This window comes from Leptidea sinapis, chromosome 22 (genome assembly GCF_905404315.1).
Source record: "Leptidea sinapis chromosome 22, ilLepSina1.1, whole genome shotgun sequence".
NCBI classification, from domain to species: Eukaryota; Metazoa; Arthropoda; class Insecta; order Lepidoptera; family Pieridae; genus Leptidea; species Leptidea sinapis.
Window position 1 is genome coordinate 13,079,463 of NC_066286.1, and position 12,295 is coordinate 13,091,757.

Here is a 12,295-nt window from a genome sequence, read left to right on the forward strand (position 1 = left end):
GGAAGGCTCCAGGAGGCTAGGAACGCAACTGAGGATGATTTATGGCGTCATGCAATTGATTTTTTAAGGATGATGCGTTAATGTGGTTTCGTGCAAATAGAGAGTTTATAAGTACTTGGAATGAGCTGGTAATTTTGCTTAAACGGACATTTCAATCTCCTTACTTCTAAGAGGAACTATTGACCGAAGCAAAAGCTAGAACACAAGGTAAAAATGAGTCAGTACTCATATTTATTTCAGTAATGCAAAATATGTTTAATAGACTCCCCAACAAAATTACTGAATCAGAAAAAATTATGATTATTTGTAAAAATTTGCAACCATATTATCAAAGGGCCATATGTAGGGACACTTTCTGTTCTATTTCCGATCTAATAAATGTTATGCGTATCATTGAAAGAACTAAAATTAATTGTGACAAGTTTCAGGAACCGAAAACGTCAGTTTACTCATTAGAACCCGATTTAGCTTATAAATTGAGCAGAAATTCTATGACTAACAATGACTTAGTTAATGAAATAAAAACCACCAATAAAAGTAGTGTGAACATGCGGTGCTGGAATTGTCGTGAATCTGGTCATTTATTCAGATCTTGCACCATGCCAAAACAGCGTATATTTTGTTATGGTTGTGGTCATTTTGGCGTAACTGCAAAAGATTGCACCTGCAAGGGAAACGCCAAAGAGGAGGGTTTGAAACCTGCCAACTGAACCTCTCCTCTAAAACTAATAAAGAGTGGCAGAACTGGCTAAATTTTATTCGTATCATCATGTCCAAGAAAGCACTTTCACCCTTAACCCTAAAGAAAGAAAATGATAACAGGCCATACATACAAATAAACATTGTTACGGATTATTAGATACAGGTGCCACTTGTTCAGTCATAAATAGTGAATTTGCAAGAACTTTGAAGCACTTGGGGGCTAAAATACAGAAAATAAAATCTATGGATATTGCAACTGCAGATGGTGCCAGTTATTCTGTAACTGAAGGTTTTGATGTTCCGGTAAGTTTTAAGGATCAGTTTCACTATATCACGATGCTTCTTATGCCTAATTTGTCGCAGAAATGATATTAGGTAAAGATTATTTGACATTTTTGAAATTTCCTTTAAATTTAAAGGAGTATTGGTAAAAGAATTATCAGAAGTCAACAACATTGAAGATAAAGCAACGCATTTAACAAGTAAAGAAGATTTAGATGAAAGTCAACAACAACAACTAACTGATATTATTGAAGAAATACGGAAATGTATAGGTACAGGTTTAGGTAGAACTAAAATTATTAAGCACACTATAGATACAGGGAACAGTAAACCAATATATCAGAAACAGTATGTCTTTTCTCCGGTCATTAAGAAAGAAATCGAAAGCGAATTAGATGAAATGTTAGAAAAAGATGTGGTTGAACCGTCTCACAGTCCATGGTGTTCACCGGTGGTACTTGTTAAAAAAGCTAATGGTAACAACAGACTTTGTTTAGACAGTCGTCAGCTAAATAAAGTTTCAAAAAGGGACACATACCCACTTCCAAGAATATCTAGCATTATCGATAATTTAGGTAATGCAAAATACCTTAGCACTTTTGATTTAAAATCGGCCTTTTGTCAAATTGAACTTGAGGAAACTAGCAAAGAAAAGACCGCATTTGCAATTCCAGGTAGAGGCCTTTTTCATTTCAAAGTAATGCCATTTGGCTTAGTAAATGCGTCACAATCGCAACAACGGTTAATGGACATATTATTTGACACCTTAGAGGGTAAAGTGTGGTCTTACCTTGATGATATCGTGGTCTGCTCTAAAACCTTTCAAGAACACCTAGAAATCCTGAGACAGGTAATGAATATTCTGGAAGAAGCTGGATTAATTCAATTCAAAATTTCTTTATTTGTACACAGTCATTTACAATCACATATGAAACTCTCCTGGTAGATTTAGATAATCTGTGTTAGGAGAGAATCGCTCATTGCAAGTTATACAAAACAATATTAAAAACTGAAAGTAAGGAAGTTGTTGACTCAAGTGAATTGGATTATAAACAAACAAAACCAGTTATCTAGTCGGCCCGGGCGATCGCACGCGAAATAAGTCATTAATTTCAATGTGGATCAGGTTATATTAGCATCATGCTAGCCGCAGGTACGCAGCCGGACGACTACATAAACATGGGAGTTAGGATCATGTACAAACATTTTTTTTTGATATAAATAAAGATTATAGTAAAAATGTACAATATATCAAACATTGTAGTTACTTATTATTACTGATTTTGAAACATATTATGATACACACACACACACACACACACATATATATATATATGCACGTAAACATAGGAACTTACATAAATATAACATCTTAACAATATATATATATATATTAAACCTATATAAAAATATATATACGGTACTTTAAGTAGATAAATAAATTCATACATAGGAGCAAATTTTGTGAACGGGCTGTAAATCTTTTAATTTTTATGTTTTATAATAATACATTTTTTTTTAAATAATATCTTATAGTTAGAAACCGTTTACAAATTTTTAATCTAATTAATTTTTAAGTATTTTTTCCGTATCTTCATAGTTGAGTGTTTTAGCCATTTAATAACATTAATTTTACATTCCCTAAATGTAAGTGAATAAATATTAAGGGATCTGTTAATTTTATTATACATATTGGTGGATTGTGTGACAAATTGTTTTGAGGCAAATTCTGTTCTTACGATTTTGTGTTTTAGGACAGTATAGGGGTTTCTTTTCAAAGTAACGGAAGAGTCAATGATTCTATATTTCTGAATTTTTAATATACATTGCAGAATATATAACTGGCGGACTGTAAGTAGTGATGTTTCATGGTAAAGTTTGCTAGTATTATAGAATTTACTTTTGGAATATATGATTTTTATTATTAATCGTTGTGCACGTTCAATATGTAGAAATTTTGTTTTAAAGGTACCACCCCATACACTTATATAGTATAGGAGAACGGATTCCACTAGAGTTTTATAAATATAAGTTAGCAGCATTGGATTAACAATAAATGTTGAGAAATGTAAATTTGCAAGGCCGAGTTTACGATTTTTAGGTTACATCATAGATGAAGATGGTCTGCGCACTGATCCCGAAAAAGTTTCGGCAATCATGAACTTTCCAAGACCTAAAAATATTTCTGAATTACGAAGGTTCATTGGAATCGCTAGTTGGTATCGGAGAATCGTTAAAAAATTTTCACAAATTGCTGCTCCACTTCATGATTTGACAAAAGGTAAGAAAAACAAAAAGTTTGTCTGGACAGATGAGACAGAAAAAGCATTTCTTAAATTAAAAACATTGCTCACTACGACACCGGTCATCTCCTGTCCAGATTAGTAAAACTTTTATAATACAATGTGATGCAAGCAACAAAGGAATTGGCGCAGTACTCTGTCAAAAAACTAATAATGCTGAACAACCGATATCTTATTTAAGTAGGAAACTTAATAGCCGTGAACAATTGTACTCGACATCCGAACGGGAACTTTTAAGTATAGTTTATGCAATTGAGAAATTCAGACCCTACATAGATGGTACTCACTTCACAGTTATTACTGATCATAGTGCACTTAAAATGCTACACAATATGAAAGATACGCATGGTAGATTAGGACGGTGGGCTATGAAGTTACAACAATTTAGCTTTGATATAGTTCATAGACCAAGCAGAAGTAATGTGGTGCCAGATGCCCTGTCTAGGTGTGTTGATCCAATTATGGACAACGATCGGGGAAATATAAGGATATTAGATACACATAAGGATGAGTGGTATAAAAGTAAAGTTGCTAAATTTGGAAGTGAACAGAATAATTGTAACGATTGGCAGGTTAGAGAGGCTCTTTTATACAAGAAAATTTGTTTGAAGCAATATCCCAATGAATCGAATGACTGGAAACTAGTCATTCCACAGTCTTTGAGATCTGATATTTTAAGACACTGTCATGATGATGTTACAGCAGGCCATTTCGGAGTGCGCAAGACTTTATTCAGGAAAAAACATTACTTTTGGCCAAATATGCTGAATGCCATTAGGAAATGTGAAACTTGTGCAAAAGTGAAAGTATCACAGAAATCACCCTTAGGTCATATGGGTCAAGACAGGACTGTTACTGGACCTTGGCAAGTCATATCATCAGACCTCATGGGCCCCTTTCCAAAAAGCAAGAATTTTAACACAATGCTCTTAGTAATAACCTGTATATTTAGTAAATTCACATTAATGTTTCCCTTGAGAACAGGAAAAGCAGATAAAATTTGTGAAATTTTAGAGAAACAGTTCTTGTTTTTTGGCAAATTTTCAGCTATAATCTGTGACAATGGAAAGCAATTTGTATCACAAGTATTCAAAGATCTCGCACATAAATATGACACTCAGATTTGATATACTCCTAATTATCATCCTCAAAGCAATCCTAAGGAACGTGTAAACAGAGTTGTTGGCACAATGATAGCGTCTTACATTAATTCAAGAAAACATAATGAATGGGATAAACATTTGCAAGAATTTGCACACGCAATACGGACATCAGTTGATGAAACTACTGAGTACACACCCTCTTTTTTATTATTTGGCAGAGAAACATCCGTTCCTGTGAAACTGACTGGTGAATCTGTTGGTACACAACACATAGTGCAAAACCAACCGATACGTGTGGACATTGAAGAATATTTACATAGCTTGAAATCGCGATCGAAATTACATAGAGAGGTCGAACAAAGGATAAAGCTCGCACATGACAAAAGTCTCAGGTTTTATAACGAAAGACGTCGTAAAGCAAACTTTAAAGAGGGCGATATAGTATGGAGACGAACAAAATTCCTGTCAAAAGCGGGAACCAAATTTATGGCCAAGCTTGCACCAAAATTTGAAAAAGCTATAATTGTAAAAAAAATGTCGGATAATGTATTTCAGTAAAATAATGCTTATGGCAAACCGATTGGCGTTTGGCATGCAAAAGATTTAAAGACTGTGGGCTGATGCATAGAAGAAATAAAATATATATATTTTAGATAAAATATATATATTATTTTTCTTTTGTAGGTTGGGGGAATGTTATGAATTAGTATTACGACTCTTTGAGTATAACATATTAGATAATTTCACACTGTTGGTCATAACGTTCGTGGTCTAGCGGTATTGACGATAGAATCGTGAAGCGTTATACTGTCGTCTGTCGTGGGTTCAAATCCTGGCTTCATTTTCGTTTTTAGTTTTTTTTGTTTCTTTCTCGATTATTGGTTCATAACGAATGTCACGGTCGGTCATTGACATTAGCGATCAGCTGTGCAATGAAGTAACACGTGCCTTTGTAATCGTCAATGTGACCTATATTATATGTCGTCATGGTTATAGTTTTGTTATATTAATAAAATAGTTTGTGCCATCAAAAATATTTATTAAAACACAAGGAAAGGGGTAAGTTGCACAGAATTTATATCTAATTGGGATAGAAGTTAGGCATTTGTATTTGTATCTGAAAATAATATTACTATTTTTTATTGTCCTAGCCTATGGAAATGCCCTTTTAATGAATACATGAGTACCCTGAGAGGTTGAGCAGCCGAGAGCTTGGGTTTTGGTAGAATTCCCTCCAACGTGAATAAAATTCTCCTGGCGTCCAAAGTAGTCTTAGTACTTAGCTTTAGTTTAGTTTAAATATAATAGGTGTAATAAGGCTACAGTTGATTTAGTGCAAGAAATATAAGTTCTTATTTACCAAAGGTGTGTCATTTACATAATAAACCCGTAACAAAGATTATTAATACTTCATCAGTACCTTCTCTTTTTATTAATCATTCGATACTGCTTGTTTTGGAAATTTTCATTCCGCACACGCATTACGAATGGAAGCAGTACAATTTATAAAAACTCATGGCTTACTGGCCCCTGGGTTATTCAGAATAACGATGAATACTAAAAAAACTATGTTTGATGCGTCTATTGCTTCCCAGATAGATATAATATTGATATTGTAACTTACGAAGACTATTCGAGTACACTGTCTTGATATTATTTGAATTGAGCTAAATAAGGGCCTTTTATTATTTTAACTTATGACGTACTTTATCGCTAATATACTTTATAAACCCTGATTACATACATCATTTCTAGTTTTTACAAACTTATCGATATGTTTATTCAGTTTCGTACAACACTAGGTATTTTGACAGATATCAAATCTATGGTTACAGAGTTCCTTTTACTTCAAGTTTTTATGTGTTATTTTTCGCAATTTAAGAAAAAGTTCTGAGGTTGTCATAATCACGTTTAAGAATATGAGATTAGCGTAATTGTATTAAGTTTGAAATTGATGTAAATAAATTTGCAGTTATGTCTTTTCGTGATTGTGAATTTAGGCCTATCATAAAGCCGGAATTAAGTGTGTGTATTACTTATTTGATAGATAAATGTGTGAGTTTGGCGACATCGGTTTCCATAGTAAAATGACACGATGGCTTCTACTAGTTAAGCTATTGCATAGCTTCTATCGCGGGCCTTGAGCGTGGAGACCGAATCCAGAAATTCCGTAACGAAAATAACACTTACTTACTATATGTATTTAGATATTTCGGCACGGTCATTACAGTTGCCGTGGAACAGCGGTTATCACGTATTCTTTTTGTGCAGAAGATCCCAGGTTCGAGCATATTTTTTTTTTCTTTTTTTTTATCACGTTTTTTTAATTTTTGTTATTATGCCAAGCATTTTTATTTAGTTTCACCTGTCCCGTTGTCTGTCTGTAATCAAATCTTGCAAGTTAAATTTTACTCACTTCCCGTTTCCTTTTTTTTAATTATTTTTATCAAAAAAAAATACTGCATAAATAAAATAAATAAATAATTATAATTGCATCTTCACCGCGGCAGTCCCCGAGTGCGACACGTCTTTTTATTTTATTTTTTCTGTTCTGTGATTAAAGTAGGGTCCACACGGCAGCTACTTTAATCGATACCGACTCGCTGGCGATTTCAAAATCTGTGTGTGGACGTGAATATTAGCAGCGATTTATGGTCACTGTAAATGCGGCGATCGAATCGCTGTAAATCTGAAAAGTCGACAGTCGCCAAACAGTCAAACATCTTTGCTGTGTGGACGTGTACGCCGTGCGTGAGCGATTTTAAAATGGCGGACCTACGTAAATGGGCAATTCTTTGAAAATGCGCATATTGCCTCATGTTAGGAGATTGCATAAAAGTTGTGACAAAACGCATTCTTTGAGTAAATTTTACATTTCTGCTAACATACACTTAAAGAAACTGTACAAGGGAACTATTTTAGTCTTTTACTTTTTAACTGACCGGCGTATAACATTTTCAGTGAACGGTAATGATATTTATAGTAAATGGTAATTAGAAAATGGTAAAGGTAATGAGAAATGGTAATTATAAATCAAATAACAAGAAGATAAAAGTATAAACTTTTATTTAAAAATATATTAAATAATTTTTTTCAACAAACTACTAGCCATAGTTCTCACTAAAGTCAATGTGAACTATGGCTTCACATTTCTTCAAGTTAGATTTTAGATCTTTCAAAGCAGTATATTGCCATCTTCTTGTTCCTTCATGCTTCAAAAATTCTGGAATCAGACTTTCAAATATTGCAACAGCTTCTTTTCGATGGGCAGTTACTTTTACCTTTGCGATAACTCTTTTTTTTTTCTTTTCCACACCCCTTGTGACGTATGTCTCTTTCTTATGTTCCTATTTACTGTATGTTATTGCTTCATCTTTATCTAACAAGTATTCAAGCTTTTTATCTTTACAGGTACCGCATCTACTCAACAAGCATGATGTATTGGAACAACATAGTCTATTGATAACTTCTGCAGAGTCCTTTTCTTTGATTATTTTACGAGAATGTAATACTACCAACAATAGTTCTATGTTCGCATGAGTTTTACACAAATATGTTTCTCTATCACTGACATCTGGTATGAGTACCCAAAATGGCCTTTGCTTGCAAAAATATGAATAACTAACTTTGGTATTTTCTGCTTCAAAAATTTTATGAAGATTTTTCATAGAATCTAATAAATATATTCGTTGTTTTTTAGTCTTGTCCCGGGATATACATTCTTTTTTCCAGCAGTTATTCTTGAAATGTAGTCTCTGTCAAAAAAGGTTACAATATCCTGTTTTAACTTTTGATAATATTTTTTTTTATTGTTTCCTCGTTTCTTTCTCTAACAGAAGTGTTTAGTTTCAGACAAGACCTTATGCTCTTTTAGTATTGATGTTTGTTGAAGTATGTGGTCACTAAATATATTTTTTTTCTTTTTTTGATTTCAGCGCCTGATAATTAGTCTCCAACGTTTTTTTCATAGTTTCACCAAACAAAACCTTTTTCTTGACTTCATTTATCTTTGACTTGTCATTTATTAGTCTCAGAGCTTTAGAATTTGGACTTTCTACTCGTTTTTTCAGTCTCTGACAAAGTTTTCTGTAGTTATTTAGTTTTCTCTGAAATTCTTGTTTTTGTAATGTATACATCTTTTCTTTTTTCTGCATCATGTACTTTAGTTTTGTTATCTTCTTATTTAAATTCTGAAAAATCGGATTGGCCTCGTCATTTCTATGTTCTGGTTCTGGGTTTGTATCGTGGTCTCGTATATCATGCTGTTCATGTTCCTCATCATTATCATTTCTTAAGGGGTCAGTTTCACTATCATTCGGAGTATTAACATCCATAAGTTGTTATCCTCGTTTCAATAATAGTTTCCTTTGGTAAAATTTATTGAAATTTTCTCTCCATTTTTCCTTTGTAACTTTTTAGCTTTTGGTGTCAAATGTTTAATACTTAAAATTTTCTTACTTTCTTTTCTTTTTAAGTACCTCTGCCCTTCCTTCTCTTTTTCTCGAGCGTATTTTTCTGGATCAGACTTAATTTTAGCGTATCTTTCTCTCCGAGCTAATTTAGCCTTCTCTAGTATCTATTCTTTAGTGCGTGGCATTGTGAAATTCCTGTCAAAAAATAACTAATTTCTTTAAAATTTTCGCGGCTAAAACACATTGAAATATAAGAAATCATACGGTTTTAACGATTAAACGGATTCGATAGTGCACAACACAGGAATCACAATTAAAAATTATTATAATTACCATTTCCAAAATTTACTCATTACCATTTAATTTAGAGTAATGGAAAATATGGTAATTATGCAACTGGTAATTAGGATTTCAAACATTTTGTCGAAAAAAGAGTTCTTTATAAGGATTATGAAATTTTTACCTACTTTGCCTAAAAACGGATCTTATAACAACTTAAATAAACGTTTCAGTTTAAAGAAATAATCATCTCCTAACCATAAAAATTGAAAATGGCGATTATACTATATTTCGACAAAAGCAAACCACGACGAGAAATTTTAATATGGCGCCAAAAAATGCGGTCTATGATGCGTGTAGTTTGGTCGGGCGCCGAGCGCAAACTGGCGCAAACTTGTTAAGGCAGTTCAGGGTATGAATCCTCAAATTTTTAGGTAGTAAATTAAGGCGAATATTTTTTAAACGGTAATTATAAAGTTACCCGAAGACATACTTTAAGAGCATTCTTTCTACTTAATTTATGTTATTTATGTAAAACAACTTGTGTATAGGGCTAAGGAAACTATTGCTATTTAAGAATATTGATCTATAATTACATTCTTCAAAAGGGATTTAGCTATATTGAACAAAAACTTAATCAAAATGTAAAATGGGACACGAATGGTAATTAGAATCTGGATGCTTGGAACCAAATTTCTCTAAATTAAATAAACAAAATATGGTTTCTAATAGTCTAGTTTAGATCTGTAGTACTTATATTCATATGTAGTTTTATCAAAATTCAAATATTTGCACTGTAGAAGATTCTTTACCATCCGCCGCGTAATATGCACATTCTTAAAGAAATGCCCAAATATTCTCGGGCTTTTGTAACTGAATTTATAGAATTATACCGGGAATTACCTTCATTATGGATGGTTAAGAGTAAAGATTACTCAAACAGAGATTTAAAGTCACAAAGCTATGAGAATATCTCATAGCTTTGTGACTTTAAAGTGGAAAAATTTAAGGAGGTGGAGCAAAACGCTGATCGAGATTTTGTGATAAAAAAAAATAAAATATGAGGGATGTTTGGCGAAGACAACACAAAAAGATTGAAAAAAGCTTGAAATCCGGAATGGCTGTGGAAGATATTCCTACTCCATCATTATGGTATTATGATTTACTCAACTTCTTGAAAGATCAAGAGACGACTAGAAGTTCAACTAACATTAAAATTGGAAACAAAGATCGGGTAAGATGCGAAATAAAAATACAATTTATGCTTTAGGACTCGTATACTATACTTGCTTATTCATATTGTTATCAAATAACATTATGTAAGAAAAGATATTTAAATTATTGAAACGGTTTTGCCACAAAACACTGCCCTCATTATTGAAATATTGCATATATTGATCTCGAACATATCTAGCCATGGTTTGACTTTGACCTTGATTCGTTATTTGTAAATCTAACAATTCGTTGTTGGCTCTGTAACCTGTGCTTATGTTGCCATCTCCTAAATTTTCAATATTCACACCCACTCGGATATATTGATTACATTTTCGACGTAAAAAGTTATGCAATATACATGCTGCCATTACTATTTTGTCAGTGGTTTTCACATCTAAATTGATTGAAGTTTTGAATATTCGGAATCGATTGACTAAAATACCAAAAACGTTTTCAATAATGCGACGGGCTCTTGATAGTCTATAATTGAATATTCTTTGTTGAGGACCTAAGTATGGACCTGGGTAAGGTTTCATCAAATCTGGGCGTAAAGAAAATGCATCATCCCCCACGAAGACGTATGGCAAAACAGTTTCACTATATTTAAGGATCCTGTGTTTAGTTTCTCATAAAATATACTTCTATTAATAACTCCACCATCAGATATTCGGCCATTAATTCCTATATCTACCATTATAAATTCGTAATTTGCATTTGCTATTGCTAATAAAACAACGCTGAAATACTTTTCATAGTTAAAGTAGTATGATCCACTATTTGCTGCGGGCACAATTTTTACATGTTTCCCGTCTATAGCTCCTAAGCAATGAGGAAACTGCCACCTTTCTTCAAATGTTTTTGCTATGTCTAACCATTGTTCTTCAGTTTCAGGAAACTAGAACAAAAATAGGTATTTATATTTATATTTTATTTCAGAGACCTGTCGATGAGGAATTAGGAATAAATAGAAATGAAGATGTAGATTCTGATATATTTTCGGAGTCAACGTAATCACCAGCACCCTCAACAGTGTCTACTACGGCATCTCGTGATAGTAATAAAAAGAAGAGACCAAGAGAAGATATTCTTAGTAAAATCAATGCTCATCTCAGCGAACCTATTCCGACAGACCACTGGGAACATACAACAAAATCATGGGCTGGTATTTTAAAGAGTTTACCAAATGATTAACAAATTTTTGCGGAGAAATTAATTAACGACATTTTGTTTGAAGCACGAATGAATTCCCTCTCTTGTCAAAGTCGTATTGATGTAAATCATAATGTTAATATACAATTGCTTTCTCAAAATGAAAATGTTCAAAGTGCTCATAATTCAAATGCTACTACTGATGATACTTTTTCACAAAGCCTTTTGATAGATCCTGTGAGTGGTCAATTAGTTCATTTTCCTCAGGAGACGAACAATCAGTCACTAGAAATTGCAGAAACCCAATTGCTCAATTCTAAAACATCTCAAAAGCTTACGATGTATTTTAATAATTTTCAACCATAATGTATAACTGTTAGCACATAGTAAATACGTAACAGAAAAGTTTAGTTTTACTAAAAAGCACCTTTAAACCTACCTTTAAATATTCTTCTTGCAATGTAGCTATGATCGCATCACATGTTTCTGGAATTATCTTGCTTAGATATTGCAACGCTGTATTGTAAATCCTCATAAGATCGTCCGGTTGCTAGAAATCGCAATGTAGCTGATAATCGTTCGTGAGCTGTTATCGCTTTTCTCATGCACGTATCTTGTTGTGTTAGCATTGGCTCCAACAAAGACAACAACTGTTGATTTGACCAAGAGTCCATTCGTAAATAGTTTCTAAAATCGTTCGGTTCTTGTAGTGCTAGCTCGGCCATTAAATTTATATGCGAATATCTTGGTCTTTGAAGTAACCATTTTTTCGCCCAACATCTTCTATTTTTCTTTTCTCTCTCTTTGTCATATATGTAAACGGCTGCTAGCGCTAGTAACATTCGACGCC